Below are 15015 nucleotides of genomic sequence, written 5' to 3' on the forward strand. Positions count from 1 at the left end.
AGCTTAGCCCTCCTGTGAATGTTTCAGCCAGCCTATGAGTCATGGCTACTATGACTCAGCAGGGCCTGTGACCAGACCACATGACACTAAACTCCATTTTAGTACCTGTATTTTTCCACAAATTGGACTAGGAACTGAGTTTGGAACAGAAGGTTCCCACCATATGGAAAAGCTACATAAGGTGGGGTGTGACATCATCTCTTGGCCTCATTCCCCACACAACGGAACTCCTGGAAACACCTGAGAAACAAAAAAACTGATGTGGAGGAAGTGCTGCTCCCAGGATCAAGAGATTTCTAGCTTGTGTATGGAAACTTGAGGGACTCCTTGTACCATCAGTCAGGGTGAGAAATTGCTAATTCAAATTCTATCCATCTAGTATGTTAGGCTTAGTCTGAGTTTTGGTTATTTGCTAAATAATCTGCTTTGATCTGTTTGTTATCACTTATAATCACTTAATCCATCTTTCTGCAGTTAATAAACTTGTTTGATGCTTTATCTTAACCAGCGTATTTTGAGTGAAGTGTCTGGGGAAAATCTGAGCTTGATGTGCACATCTGTCCCATATCGAGGGGAAGGGGAACTATATTGATGAGCTTACATTATAGAGATCACTGTGCACTATAAGATGGTATCATTCTGGATTTATACTACAGCAAGTGTGCAAGGTTGGGGAGTGAGAAATTGGCTTTTGTCTTCTATCTGTCCTTGAGTGGCTTAGGTAACGCACTCAGGTAGCTTAGTTGGCTGCATGGCGCCACCTGCTGTTGTGTTGGGTGATAACAGGCCCTGGAGAGGCTGGCGAAATCTCCAGCAAAGCAGTGTGAGAAGGGCCAGCCCAGCTTGAGGGTTAGAGGACACAGCAGTTCCCAGAAGCTCCACCAACTGCCCCCTGGGGGTGACAACCCATCACGCGCTGCACTACACAAGTCTCAACAGGTTTGTCACATGCTGTCCCCTCCCTTTCTCCAGCTGAGATATTTCCTGCTTCCCACCACCTCTAGCAATTCCCACCCTCCTATGCATTTACTGCTCCTCAACCTCCAAGCAGAGCCCATCACCCTGATAATCTCTTGCCTGACCCAGCTCCATTGCAGCCATTTCCTTGCCCCTGGGAGAACGAGATGATCTGCAGCGAAACATGGATGTTATTCTCTGGCCTGCCGGGGTGAAAAGGGCAAGGTGTGAGAATTCAGACTAGGCTTCTGTCCATTCCACAAGCCGATTCCCCCCAGCTTTTCCCCTGCTAATGCACATTCTAGGTTCTGGCACACAGTGAAGCACAGAGTGACCTTATTCCAATACAGGCCTAGCCCCCTCCCACCAGGGTGTAACCCTCTGACACATGGAGAAACCCTCCCAGTAACAGTCTCTCTCTTACATGTATCAAGTTTGCGGACAACACCAAGCTGGGAGGGGTTGTAAGTGCTTTGGAGGATTGGATTAAAATTCAAAATGATCTGGACAAACTGGAGAAATGATCTGAAGTAAATAGGATGAATTTCAGTAGGGACAAGTGCAAAGTACTCCACTTTGGAAGGAACAATCAGAGGCCAGAGAAGAGCAGAAACAAAGGAGTCACTTTGGGGGATTCTCCCTGTCATTGTCCCCAAGGCAGCTGTCTCAGGTTTACAAAGGTGTTTCATGTTCCAGCCTTTATACAGTCTCTCCTGGGAGTGCCCCTTCCATGGACTGGGCCTAGTTTTAGTTTTTGGTAGTTAACAATCTTGGTTTATTGTTCATCTAACCAGTATGTGTGGATTGAAGTGTGTTGGAAACTCTGTTTGGGATAACCAGCTGGTGCATGTCATTTTCCACTGATGAAATGACAGACTTCATATGAGCTTGTGTCATTCAGTAGAGTGCTGGAAAGTGCAAGATGCACATTTCTGGGGGAAAGTTGGACACTTGAGAATTTGCTGGTTTTCTCCTGAGGTGTAATTCATGAGTGGCTGTCTAGCAGCACTCAATACTGTGTAGCTGGGAGTGAGTTACATGCTGGAGACTGTGTGTTAATTGGCCAAGAGGGGCTGTTCTCGCGGGAAAACAGTGGAAAAGGCACCCCAGGCTGGAGAACTGAGGGGACACATCTATTTAACAGTCCAGATTGTACTCTGGGTAACGTCACAGACACTCATTATGACAGAGCCTCTTACAACACAGAGAAAGTAAATCCATGTCCCAGAAATCGAAGACTCCAGACAGAGGGCAAGTGTCCCTGGCACTGCTTCTTGCTGACAGAGAGGTTCAGAGACAGTGTGAGAATCCTGGGGAAGCTGGGAACAGGAAGCATGGGCTGGTGGGGTTCGGTGGAGAAAGGGAACAGGAAAGGCAGGGATATTACTGAATGCAGGATCTCAGCAGTACTAGATGACAGGATAGCACATAGTGCAGCCCATTGGAAAACACAATCCCAACTATACATACAAAATGATGGGGTCTAAATTAGTTGTTTCCACTCAAGAGATGGATCTTGGAGTCTCTGTGGATAGTTCCCTGAAAACATCAACTCAATGTGCAGCAGCAGTGAAAAAAAGTGAACAATGAAGGAAATATTTAAGAAAGGGATAGGTATGACAGAATATCTCATAGATCATATTTGTAAAAACAGCAAATAAATCCATGATACACCCACATCTTGAATACTGCATGCAGATGTTGTCACCTCATCTCAAAAATAGATATATTGGAATTGGAAAAAGTTCAGAAAAGGGCAACAAAAATAATTAGGGGTATGGGACAGTTATGCCAGACCTAACCCCCAGTTTCACTTGAGCAAACAGGAGATATTTGACACTGTGCAATACGGCTCCTGTGCTCTGTTCCCAAAGTGTTCTGCAGCAGAGGAGGGTCTCTGGTAGTATGTGTGTCACTGGCCTTTTGGGGTGATGCTGAAACAGGACAGGGTACAGATGGCATTGTGGGGGTGGCATGAACCTTCACTCTTCATTTACCCTTCCAAGAACAGAAGAGACAGGAACCCTTACCCAGTAAGACCACCCTCTCATAGTTCTCCTGCATGACATAGCAGTAGAGGGCTCTCTGAGCGGGGTCCAGCAGAGCCCACTCTTCCCTGGTGAAATACACAGCCACCTCTTCGAAGGTCACCGGCCTCTGAAAGAGCAAGAGTCCAACACTAAGGACTTGCTGCCCCACTCACAGCCCCACTATTTATGGCAGAGAGGAGTGAATCAAATGGAAGCTCTGGGTGGATCATAGTCAGGAGAGTCCCACCTCGAACTCGCTCAGAGTATCCAGCAAATACCAGGGTGAGGGGATGAAGAGAGAGCCTCTTGTCTCTCCCAGCAGATCCATCACCCCCCTACTAGCCACTGACTGATACAGGAGATGGAATCTCCAGCAGGGCCCAGGGAGAGCTCGCTGGTAGGACGCCCAACATCCTCCTCATTGTGAGGAGCGGGATATGAAGGGAGAGGCAGCTCCAATAAGCCTGACCCATGGGTGCCCCCTTCATATCTCAAAGCAGCTGCTGGTTAGTGAGGTCAGGCTCCAGCACTAGGAGTCTGGTCAGTTTGACGTGCTCCATGTAGATGGGCTATTTTCTTTCTTCACAAATTAGGGCATTTCCACCTCCGAACCTCCTGGGTCTGTTCCTAGAATCTAGGCCACTTAGTAAATAACTCCCAGCAGGTTTGCCACACCCTGGCCTCCTCCTTTCCCCAGGCTGTGAATTTCCTGGCCCGCTCCAACCTCCAAACCAGACTCTGCAAACCTTCCCACCTCTGGTGTATTTGCTCTCCCTTTCCACCAGCAGGAACCCGCCAGCAACCCCCCGATAATCTCCACCTGGACTGACTCCACTGTAGCCATTTCTCTTCCCTGTCCCACGCCAGGTTGGATGAGCTGGAGCAAAACATGGACGTCACCCTGCAGCCTGTCTGGGGGAGAAGGGCAGTTGTGGGCATTTCAGAACCGGTTTTAGTTAATTTCACATCACAATTCCCGCAGGTCCTTTCCCTGCAGGCAGACACCCTAGATTCTGTCATGCTGGGAAATGCTCAGTCTGTTTATTACAATTTAGACCTGGCCCCTCCTGCCAGGCTAAGTCCACAGACACATTTTGAACCTCCCTTCTCCCTCCCCTCACCCCTTCTCTGAACACGAGGCTAGAAAAGAGCAGAACCAAAGGAGTCATTGTGGGGGATTCCCTCAGACACTGACCCCACGGCAGCCACACCCCAGCAGGGGGAATATGGAGTCAGGAACTGGCTTTTCCTCTGTTTGATCCTTGTTTTATTCACTGGAAAGTGGTTCTGCCCAGGGATGCAGCAATACATGTGTCTGGGTGGACTAGAGAGCTGGAAATCTCTCCCTCACATTCATTTCTCCCACTGCCCCTTTCAGTCTCTCCTTCCCCTGTCCTCTCTCCCTGCCCCTCTGGCTGGGACAGTCCCATTCCTGGGGGCTTTGCTCTCCCATGGCTGGATTTCCTCCTGGCAACCGCTAATGGGAGGAGAAATGAGGTGGGGTTGTTTGTGCAGTCGCTTTCTTGCCAGACCCTAGGACATTCCCTGAGGTCTTTCAGTTACCTGGAGACTCTGGCTCAGAATTTAGTAGTAACAGGGCCCAGGGCTTCCCTAGGGGGCTAGGACCAGCTGCAGAAAGTCATCCCCTGGGCCGGGCAGAGAAGAAGCTTTAATTAAGGTCACTTCCCAGCACAGAGCCCCACTGGGGGAGCAGCAGCTGCCAAGCCTGGTCTCCCAGATCACAATGGAGGCTGCAGTCTCTGACCCAGGAAGCTGAACCCCAATATCCTGAGCAGAGAGGGACAGCGCGTTTGAGCAGCTTCCCTCCTTTAGCTCTCTGGGGAGAGTAGCTAATGGGAGCCCCTCCTCACAGGGAGAATTGCTGATCTCATTTGCCCCACTGTCCATCTGGAATCACTCCTTGTCTTTCCATACAGTTACTCTGGATTAACAATTGTCTCAATGACACTAGATTTCAGAAAGAATGAGTTCGAAACGCTGTGGAAAAGACCATCGTGTAGCAGTGCTGACTCCCTTCCCACCTCCCTCACCCCCGCAGATCTAGGACAAGGACTGGGGGCACAAATTTTCCAAACGGAACCAAAAGTTCCTGCAGTTTTCAAAAGAGGAGAAAAGCAAAATCTGTGATTTCACACTAACAGTGTTTGCTAAGTGGACAGAAAGTTATCCCAGTGACAGGGCACGTGACTGGGGAATGCCGGGCAGTGCTTGGAGCCAGGACTCTGCCACAAGTTGACCAGAGAGAAGGATCATGGTTAGCAGCAGCCCCCAGACACCCCCTAGTACTCAGAGCCCAGACCCCCCAGCCAGGATCCCATCAGATATTCCCTGGGACGCAACCCCCAGAGTCCCTGGCCAGGGACTCCAGATACACCTCAAAGCCCCACTAGCCAGAGAACCCACACCAGACCATGATTGCCAGGTTGGGAATCCCAAAGAGCACCCCCACCAAGAGCCCCCAGCAGCCAGGGACCCCCTCAAGGGACCTCCCCACTGGGAACTCAGTCCCTCACTGCCTGCCTAGGAACTTCCCCACCCTCCAGAACGATCTACCCTGACATTTGCCTGGGACCCCCTCCTCTGCCCAGTGTGACCCACTGATGCTTTACAGTGGGACCCCTCACTCTGCTTCCCTGGCATGCCCTGACCTAGTGCCAGGGATCCCCTCCCCCAGCTCTGTGCACTGGGCATGGCAACAAAACCAGGAACCAGCAGGGGAAGCACATACAGAGCCCCTGACAGAGAACCAGGCTCCCTCTAACCCTCTGTCCCGCCTCCCCAAGAGACACCCACCGCCACTGTTCTGCAGCCACCAGGTCCCCAGCGATACCCAGCTCCAGAACTCATAGCCTCAGGGATGGGCACATCAGAATCACCACCCCCCAAAACCCCAAACCTCCACAACCCACCAACCTGACTAGGGTACCCCCTGCCCAGCCACCCAGAGGCCTCCCCCTACCACAATACCCCTTCAGCTGCAATCTCCCCACACAGACACCTTCCCTGCCCCTGCAAGTGTTACCTCACAGAGTCTGAGAAGTGGCTAGAAAGTTAACACCACCTCCTGCTGGCCAGTCACACAGGCAGAGGGAGCCTGGGGGGTGCTGCTTTAACAGGAGAATGGAAGGCCTGGAGGGCAAGAAAGGTCCACGGGCTGTCACTAGCAAATAATGGCCACCATGGATCCACCCCAGAGGCGGCTGCATCTTAGCACATTGGGAAACAACCCATCATATTCAATTAGAAATAAAACAACTAGAGAGAAGTGGGGCAAATGTTTGGGGTATTTTATATCAATCTTTGAGATACTCAGAGAGAACCTGTCACAAACGACATTTGATAACATGAGAGAAAACCACCAAGATCGGAGGGGATTTGATGTTGCTATTAAATAACTAGTGGAAAAGGGGGACTGTTGGACTGGATTTTATATGACTGTCCAATACATAAACAGAATGTGATGGTCCCCCCCGGCCCCGGGGCAACCATTCACGTGAGCAGCTCAGAGCCCTTTGAGGAGCTGATTTAAGGGGGGGGGGGAGCTGGAAGGCTCCCTGGACAATGGAAGGGGGCCGCAGGGGGATTGGGAAATGGGGTCTGGGCAGTCTCCATGGGGGATGTGCTCCTCCCTTCCCTTTCCTGGCAGAGAACAGGCACCTCATCCCATTCCATCCCCAGTCCAGGGGGAGCCATGTTCTGGGGAATGACCCAGGGCAACAATTTCCCACCAAAACAAGTGCCACCTACGAACCCTATAATCCCCCAGGGACCTCTCGAGCCTGGACGTAGGTATTTGGGCCCCCCAGAAACCATCTAAGCCTCCCCAGCGACCCCTAAAGATGGGAGAGAGTTATCTCTCACCCCCACGAACTCATAAGGCCCACAGGGACCCCTACAGCCTGGAGATAGGTATTTGTGCACCCCAGAAACTCCCTAATTCTTCCCAGGACATCTCCAACCTGGACGTAGGTATCTGAGCTCTCCACGAACCCCCTAATCCCCCACGGGACCCCGACAGCCTGGATGTAGGCTTATGTGCCACCTCAGCCCTCTATGCGCCCAGGAACATCTACAGCCAGAACGTTGGTATCTGTTCCCCCCATAAACCCCCTAATCCTCACGGGAACACCTACAGCCTGGATGTAGGTATCAGTGCCCCTCACGAACCAGCAAAGCCCCCCTGGGACCTTTACAGCCAAGACATTGGTATCTGTGCACCCCATAAATCTCCTAAGCCCTCTGGGACCCCCCCAGTCTGCATGTAGATATCTGTGACCCCCAGAAACCCCCTAACGCCCCAGAAACCCCTACAGCCTGGACGTAGGTATCTGTGACTCCAATGAAAATCCTAAACCACCCAGGACCCCTCCAGCTAGGACGTAGGCATCTGTTGCCCCCTCTACCCCCAATCCCCTCAGGACCCCTAGACCCTGGACGTAGGCATCTGTGTCTGCCCCGATCCCCTAAACACCCCCATTACCCCTTTAGCCTGGACGTAGGTATCTGTGCTCCCACAATCCCCCTAAATGACCCAGCCACCCCTTCAGCCTGGATATACCTATCTGTGACCCCCACGAACCCCTTAAGCCTCCAGGGATCCCTACAGCCTGGACACAGGTGTCTGAGCACCCCACGAACCCCCTAAGCTCCTCGGGACACATCCAGCCTGGATGTATCTGAGCCCTCAGTAAACCGCCTAATCTCCCCGGGACACCGACAGCCTGCACCTAGGTATCTATGCCCCCCACAAACCCCCTATATCCCCCAGGACCCCTCCAGCCTAGATGTAGGTATCTGTACCCCCACAGCCCCTGTGGGATTCTTACAGCCTGGAGGTTCATATCTGTGCCCCTCACGAAACCCCAACCCCCCGGGACCCCTCCAGCCTTGTATCTGTGCACCCCACGAACCCATAAGCACCTGTAGGGACGCCTACAGCATGGACTTAGGTATCTGGGGCCCCCCAAAACTCCCTAAGCTCACCAGGGACCCCTACAGCCTAGAGATAAGTATATGTGCCCACCGAACCCAATAAGACCCCCTGGTCCCCTCCAGCCTAGACTTAGGTATCTGTGCCCCCCACGAACCCGCTAAGCCTGCCAGGGACCCACCAGCATGGACGGAAGTATCTGTGCCCCGCACAATCCCTAAGTGCCAAGGAACCCCTCCAGCCTGGAGGTGGGTATCTGTGCCCACCAGAAACCCCCTTAGTCCCCCAGGGACCACTCCAGCCTGGATGCAGGTATCTGTGCCCCTCACAAACTGTCTAAGCCCACCACCGCGGGAACCCTCCAGCCTGGACCTAGGCATCTGTGCCCCCCCAAAACACTAATTCCCCCTGGAAGCCTGATTGCCTGGACGTAGGTATCTCAGCCCCTCACAAACCCCCTAAGTCTCCCAGGGACCCCTACAGCCTAGACGTATGTATCTGTTCCCCCCAGAAAACCCCTAATCCACCCCGGGAACCCCTAAAGTATGGACCTAGGCATCTGTGTCCCCCAGGAACCCCTTAAACCCCCAGGAACCACTCCAACCTGGACATAGATATCTATGCCTCCCAAAAAAAAAACCCTAAGCCCCCCAGGGACCCCTAGAGCTTGGAGATAGGTATCTCTGCCCTCCGCAAACCCCCTAATCCTCCCCGGAGCCTCTCCAGCCTGGACGTACATATCTGTGCACCTCACAACCCCCCTAAGTCCCCCGGGACCCCTCCAGCCTGGATGTAGCTATCTGTGCCCCCCGATGCCCTAAGCCCCCCCCAGAATCCCTATAGCCTGGACATAGGAATCTGTGTCCAATATAATACGAAGCCCCCCCAGGGACCCCTCCAGGACATACATAGGTATCTGTGCCCCTCACCAAGTCCCTAAACCCCCAGGGATCATTGTGCTCACCACAACCTCCTAAGCCATTCAGGGACCCCTCCAGCCCGGACGTAGGTATTGGTGTCCTCCACGAAGCCCCTAATCCCCACCAGGACCTCTACAGCCTGGACACAAGTACCTAGGCTCCCCACAACTCCCCTAAGTCCCCCAGGGTCCCGACCATCCTGGACATAGGTATCTGTGACTCTACGAACCACCTTAAGCACCCCGAAAAGCCTCCAGCCTGGACATAGTTATCTGTACCTCGCATGACCCCTAAGCCCCCCAGGGATCTCTACAGCCTCTACGTAGATGTGATCCTCTGTGCATTACCCTGCGTGGCCACACGGTGTCACTGTTGCTCCATGTGGGAAATGCTCTGGGCATTGCTGTGATGGAGTAGGGACTATCTGTGAGAGGGATGGGAGAGGAGGGGGTGACTTTAGGTGAGGGACCGGACCTAAGCCTGTAACCTGAGCTAGGCAGGGGGGAAGGGGTCATCACTTTTGCCCGGGAAGCTGGACACAGGAAGGGGCCTGCTGGAGGTAGGTAGTTCAGTTTTGGTTTGGAGCTGGGTTGTTGGAATTCAGGGAATCTCAAACTGGGAACTAAGGTTCCTGAACCCCCAGAAGGACTCGATTGCGGGGTTCTCCTTGTGCCTCTGCTGTATCCTTCACTCCTGTTGTCCAATAAACCTTCTGTTTTACTGGCTGGCTGAGAGTCAATGTGTGTCCCAGGACGAAAGGTGCAGGACCGGACTCCCCCACACTGAATGACAGACTCTAAGCCCTTCCAGGACACCTGTAGCCTGGACGTAGGTATCTGTGCCCCGCACCAAACACCTAAGCCCCATGTAGACCCCTCCATCCTGAGCTTAGGTATCTATGCCCCTCACAAGCCCCCTAAGCCTCCCAGGGACCTATACAGCCAGGACATTGATATCTGTGCCCCATATAGACTCCATAAGCCCCCCGGGACACTCCAGTGTGCACCTAGGTATATGTGCCCCTCAGAAACCCCCTAACCCCCCAGGAACCCCTACAGCCTGGATGTAGCTATTTATACCCCCACAACCCCCCTAACCTGGCACCGGGACATCTAAAATCTGGATGTAGATATCTGTGCCCCTCACTAAACCTCTAATCGCCCCTAGGACCAATACAGCCTGGACATACATATCTGTGCCCACTCGAAACCCAAAGACCCTCTGGTACCCCTAGAGCCTGGACAAAGGTATCTTGGGCCCCCAAAAATCCCCTAAGACTCCCAGGATGCCTCCAGCCCGGACGTAGGTATCTATGCCCCCCACGAACCCCCTAAGCCCCCCTAGGACCCCTAGATCCTGGAAATTGGTATCTGTGTCCCCCCCAAAAGCTCTCTAAGCCTCCCAGGAACCCCTACGGCCTGGACATAGTTATCTGTGCACCTCAAGGCCCCTAAGATCCCCTGGATCCCTACAGCCTGGATCTGAGATGAAGAAGGATCGTGTTCCAGGGTTTTTATACATTTCCAGCAGCCTTTCGGCCAGAGAAAACAATAGGCTTAACTCTCCTTCCAAACATCCTGGCAATTAGTACAGGGTAATTTATTCATTAAACAGTTCAGATACAGGTTTCCACAACCTTCAAAGAGACACAGAGACAATAATACTATTTCACTCAAGTATCATCATTAATGTTAATATTCCTTTCTTGCTCTTTGAATTAAAACTATAGCAATAGACAAGACTTGTTTGCTTACATCACAAGACCTGAGCAAACACCTCCCCTTCTACCTCTAACAATGCAGACTTGCATTTCAAAGCTCTGTTCATTTGCATATCTTGCTAACCAGTTCTCAAGGTTCACCCATGGGTCAGGTCAGTCGGTAAGGTGAGTTAATTAACTCTTTCTGGCCCTGTCACCTTGCAATAAGATATTAGATTATACTTATAATGTCACAGTCACGGTGAGTCAACTGCTGCAGCTCCCCGTAGACTCTGCCTGCGTCTCTCACCGAGCTGGAGTACAGCAGTCGAGGGGAGAGCACTCGATGTGTTGCATCTACACTAGACGCGATATATCAACCCCCGCTGGATCGATCGCTGCCCATCGATTCGGGAGGTGGTATAGACATACCCTGAGTATCTGGTGATCGGAGCTGGACCCTGGAGGGGGACACATTGAAGGAACTCAGGGGTTAAGGTGCCTCTATTGTCAACTGTCAGGGCTGCTGTGGCTCAGAGGAGGGTGCTTGACTGCTTGGCAGGCTTAGGCACCACAAGCCTGGGAGGCAGGAGAAGTGAAGCGGCCACAGTGTGCTCAGGGTGCTCGTGCTCGGAGGAGGGGTGAGCTGGGGCGAGCGGGGTGCCGCAGGGAAGAGCGAGGGAGTTTCCACAAGAGGGGAGCCTCAGGGTGGAGGGGGGGAGCTGCAATGAGCGGGGCGCCTCAGGGTGGGGGCGCTGGGGGGGAGGCGCAAGGTGGAAGTTTCGCCTAGGGCACAAAACATCCTTGCACCGGCCCTGCCCCATGCCCTGCCTGCAGCCAGCCCTGTACCCCCAGCGCTGTCCTATCCGCAGCCAGCCTCTGTCTCCAGCCATCCCTGCACCTTCTGCCCTGCCCACACCAACCGCATCCTCCCTCCTCTGCCTGCTGCCAGCCCCACAGCCAGCCCCTGACACACCTCCTGCCCTGTCTCCAGCCAACTCCTGCCGCATCCCCCTGTGGCCCTGCCCAAAGCCAGTCAGCCCCCCACACACCCCACAGCCTGCACCAGCCCAGCACCCCCTGTCTGCGGCCAGTCCTGCATCCCCTGCCCTGTCTCCACCCAACTCCTGATGCACCCCCCTGCCTGAAGCCAGACAGCCCCGCACCCCTTGCCCTGCATGTAGCCAGACCCTATTTCCAGCCAGCCCTATGTCCACTGGACCCTGCATTTCCCAGGGCAGTAATCCTGCACATCTGCTTCAATGAGGGGGGCAGGGAGAAGCTGGGACCCACACATGTGCACACCCTAGGGTGACCAGACAGCAAATGTGAAAAATCGGGACAGGGGGTGGGGGATAATAGGATCCTAGATAAGAAAAAGACCCCAAAATTCAGACTATCCCTATAAAACTGGAACATCTGGTCACCGTAGCACACCCCCAGGACACCTGAGTTCCATTGCTGGATTTCTTATTGGTTCCACTGCTGGTTGTTTTCCTTTTCCTTGGCGACTTTGGGCATTTTGCTCCCCCCGTAGGGCTCTGTCCCCAGCAGTTAAATGGGGATTTCATACTTTCCCGCTATTAGAAAGTGCTGGGAGAATCTCCCAGCAAAAGCTGCTCTGACAGTGCTAAGCAGTATCTGACCATTCAAGGGAGGAGCACACTGCCCAGGAGGAGTGTTTGGCTCTGGAGTTTCACTTCAGCCCAGTCTAGAGAGAGGGGCCCAACCATGGAGTTTGGATGAAGAAGACAAAGTTTCCAATTTGTTAAGGGTGTTTTGAATTCCAGTCCTGTGCTCCTAAGTACTTGGTGTCAGTTGCAAATTTTAGAAGCATGGTCTCCACTGCATTTTCCAAATCATTAATGAAACTACTGAATACTACCGGACTCTGGACTGATCCCTGCCAGACCCACTAGGTACACCCTCTCCGTTGGACAGCCAAACCTGGAGAAGGGCTCCTGGAGTCTGGGCTTTCAACCAGCTCTGCACCCACATTACACTGATTGCAGCTGGACTGCATTTCCCTCGTTCACTTGTGAGAATGTCCTACGGGACTGTGTGAAAAGCCTTAGTAACACCAAGATAGATCCCATCTACTCTTTACCCACCTCCACCAGGCCCGGAACCCTGCCGAAGAAGGAAAGAGGATTGGTTTGGAATGATTTGTTCTTGACAAATCCATGCTCACTTGTCCTAAGAACCAAATTATCCTATAGGTGCTGCTGACAAACTGAGTGTTTAAGAATGTATTGCAGTATCTCTCCAGCTATGGAAGTGAGGCTAGCTAGTCTGTAAGTCCCAGGGGTCTCTTTGTTCCCCTTTGAAAGACAGGTCCTGTCTTGTTCAGGGATGGGAAGATGTTCTTTTTCAGGGATCTCATCAAGAACTGGGGCACATCATCTGGTTTGTTAAGGCCACAAAAATGGAGGCAGGTACCTCTTCTCTCCTGCTGGCAAAGAACCACAGGTACCTAAAAGACAGGACTCACATCCCTGAGTGGGCTTTAAAAAAGGCAGTGGCTAAAAAGTTTGGCCCCGAATATTTCTTGTTTCTGCAGACTAGACATTTTAGCAAACTTTAAAATTCCTTGGTGCAAACACCAAGAAACTCCCCTTTCTCCTTCAGAGAGGACTTCAACACCTCTTCTCTCACTCAGGCTCACAACTACCCAGAGTTCAAGAATTGTTCCTGTTCGCATTGGACACATGGGGAGGAGCCTGAGGTCCAGAGAAAGGAAGTGACCTACGCAAGGGCCTACACAGCAAGGTGATGGCAGAACCAGAAAGAGAAGCCACCAGTCCTGACTCCTGTTCTTTAGGACAACAAACCCCCCCCCCAGAGGCAGCGATAGATTTCAGGAATCGAGATGGTGGGGAAATTTCATTGAAACCGTTTCTGTCAGAAAATCCCTTTAAGACTAAACTAGTTTGTTTCTTGAAATCATAACAAGTGGGATGAAAATTCTTTGCAAAAAGATTTTCTTGCAAAACAAAAGCATCTCCTGTTTGTCACAGTGTGTTAAATTGTCTCATCGCACACAAAGAGGAGACAGTTAGATCTTAAAAATTAGATAAGATGCTTCAGTCTGAGCTAAGTTGTGGCTGCTCTTAACAATTTCAAAATAAAGAAATACAAATAAAATAGAATATTTCAGCTATTCTATTAAGTGTTAATCTGCTTTGAATAAACATGATAGGACACCTCATATTATGCCCTAGTCCTAGTGACACTCTCCAATGGATCCCCATCCTCCACCCACCGTCAGGTAGGTAGGAGCAGATCATTATTATCCCTACTTGAAAGAGGGAAAAGCTAAGGCTGAGAAAGGAGAATTGACTAGTCTTAGGTCACACAGCCAGGCAGTGGCAGAGATGGGAATAGGACCCAAGAGCCCTTATTTTCAAACTAACCATCGGATCTTGAATTTCATCCATTGAACGACCTGAATAAAGTGCTCTCAGATGAGCTCCATACCAACAACAGTGACAGTAATAATTCAGCAAGTATTTCAGGAGACCGGCGAAGTTAGAGAGAATCATGAACTGCTCAGAGACAATTAATGCAGAGAAGTAGCAAAATTCATCAAACACAGAACTGGTTATGACTTATTTACTAGGTCTTAAAAGAGAACAACAAGGACCTGAGTCTCCTCCCTGTCAGTAACCCCCTGCTCAGCCAATCAGGGTAGAGACTGAGGACGGGAGGCTGAGGGTTCTCAGCAGACAGCCCAAAGGATGGCCCAGGTCACTGGTGGGGATCAGTGCCCGAGCACCAGTTCAGCCCCACATATTTGGGTCGACCTCCCACAGTGGGGGCTGCAGAGCACTGCCCCGCAACACACACACACACACACACACACACACACACACACACACACACACACACACGCATGCACATCCTGGTGTTGGAAGGGGAACAGGAAAAAGGACAAAAAAAGCAAGAGATGAAGAGAAAGGAGGGATGGATGGAGGAAAAGGTGAAAGAAAAAGGACAAACCCTAATGTCCCCAGTGATTCTAAGGAACAAAATCCCAGGTGAACAATAAAATTCTACCTCTTTAAGATGGTGCTTTCCATGCCTAGAATTCAACTCTCACCAGATGGATCAGACTGAACAGGTTTCAAACCTCCAGGAGGCTCTTACCTTCTAAACAGGGATGGCTGTTTTCTAGTAAAATCACTACAAGGGAAGGAGAAAACTCAAAAGAGGTTTCTCCTGGCGCTCACGTCCGTGAACCCAAATACTCTCTCAGTCCTCAAAGAGAGACCTGGAGAGGGAGACTTGCTGAAGCAAAGCCGCAGAGGTCTCTGAGATTTCCCTGCCCCTTGCCCCTGGCCTGCCTGACTCATGTCAGCATCTCTCTGTGAGGTCACCACCTCCCCACCACCTTTGACCAATAGTCTGAGGTCCTGCAAAAGCCCTTTGTGATGTCACTGCCACACCCCTCCTTTGCTG

The sequence above is a fragment of the Gopherus flavomarginatus genome, chromosome 7, assembly GCF_025201925.1.
Source record: "Gopherus flavomarginatus isolate rGopFla2 chromosome 7, rGopFla2.mat.asm, whole genome shotgun sequence".
NCBI classification, from domain to species: Eukaryota; Metazoa; Chordata; order Testudines; family Testudinidae; genus Gopherus; species Gopherus flavomarginatus.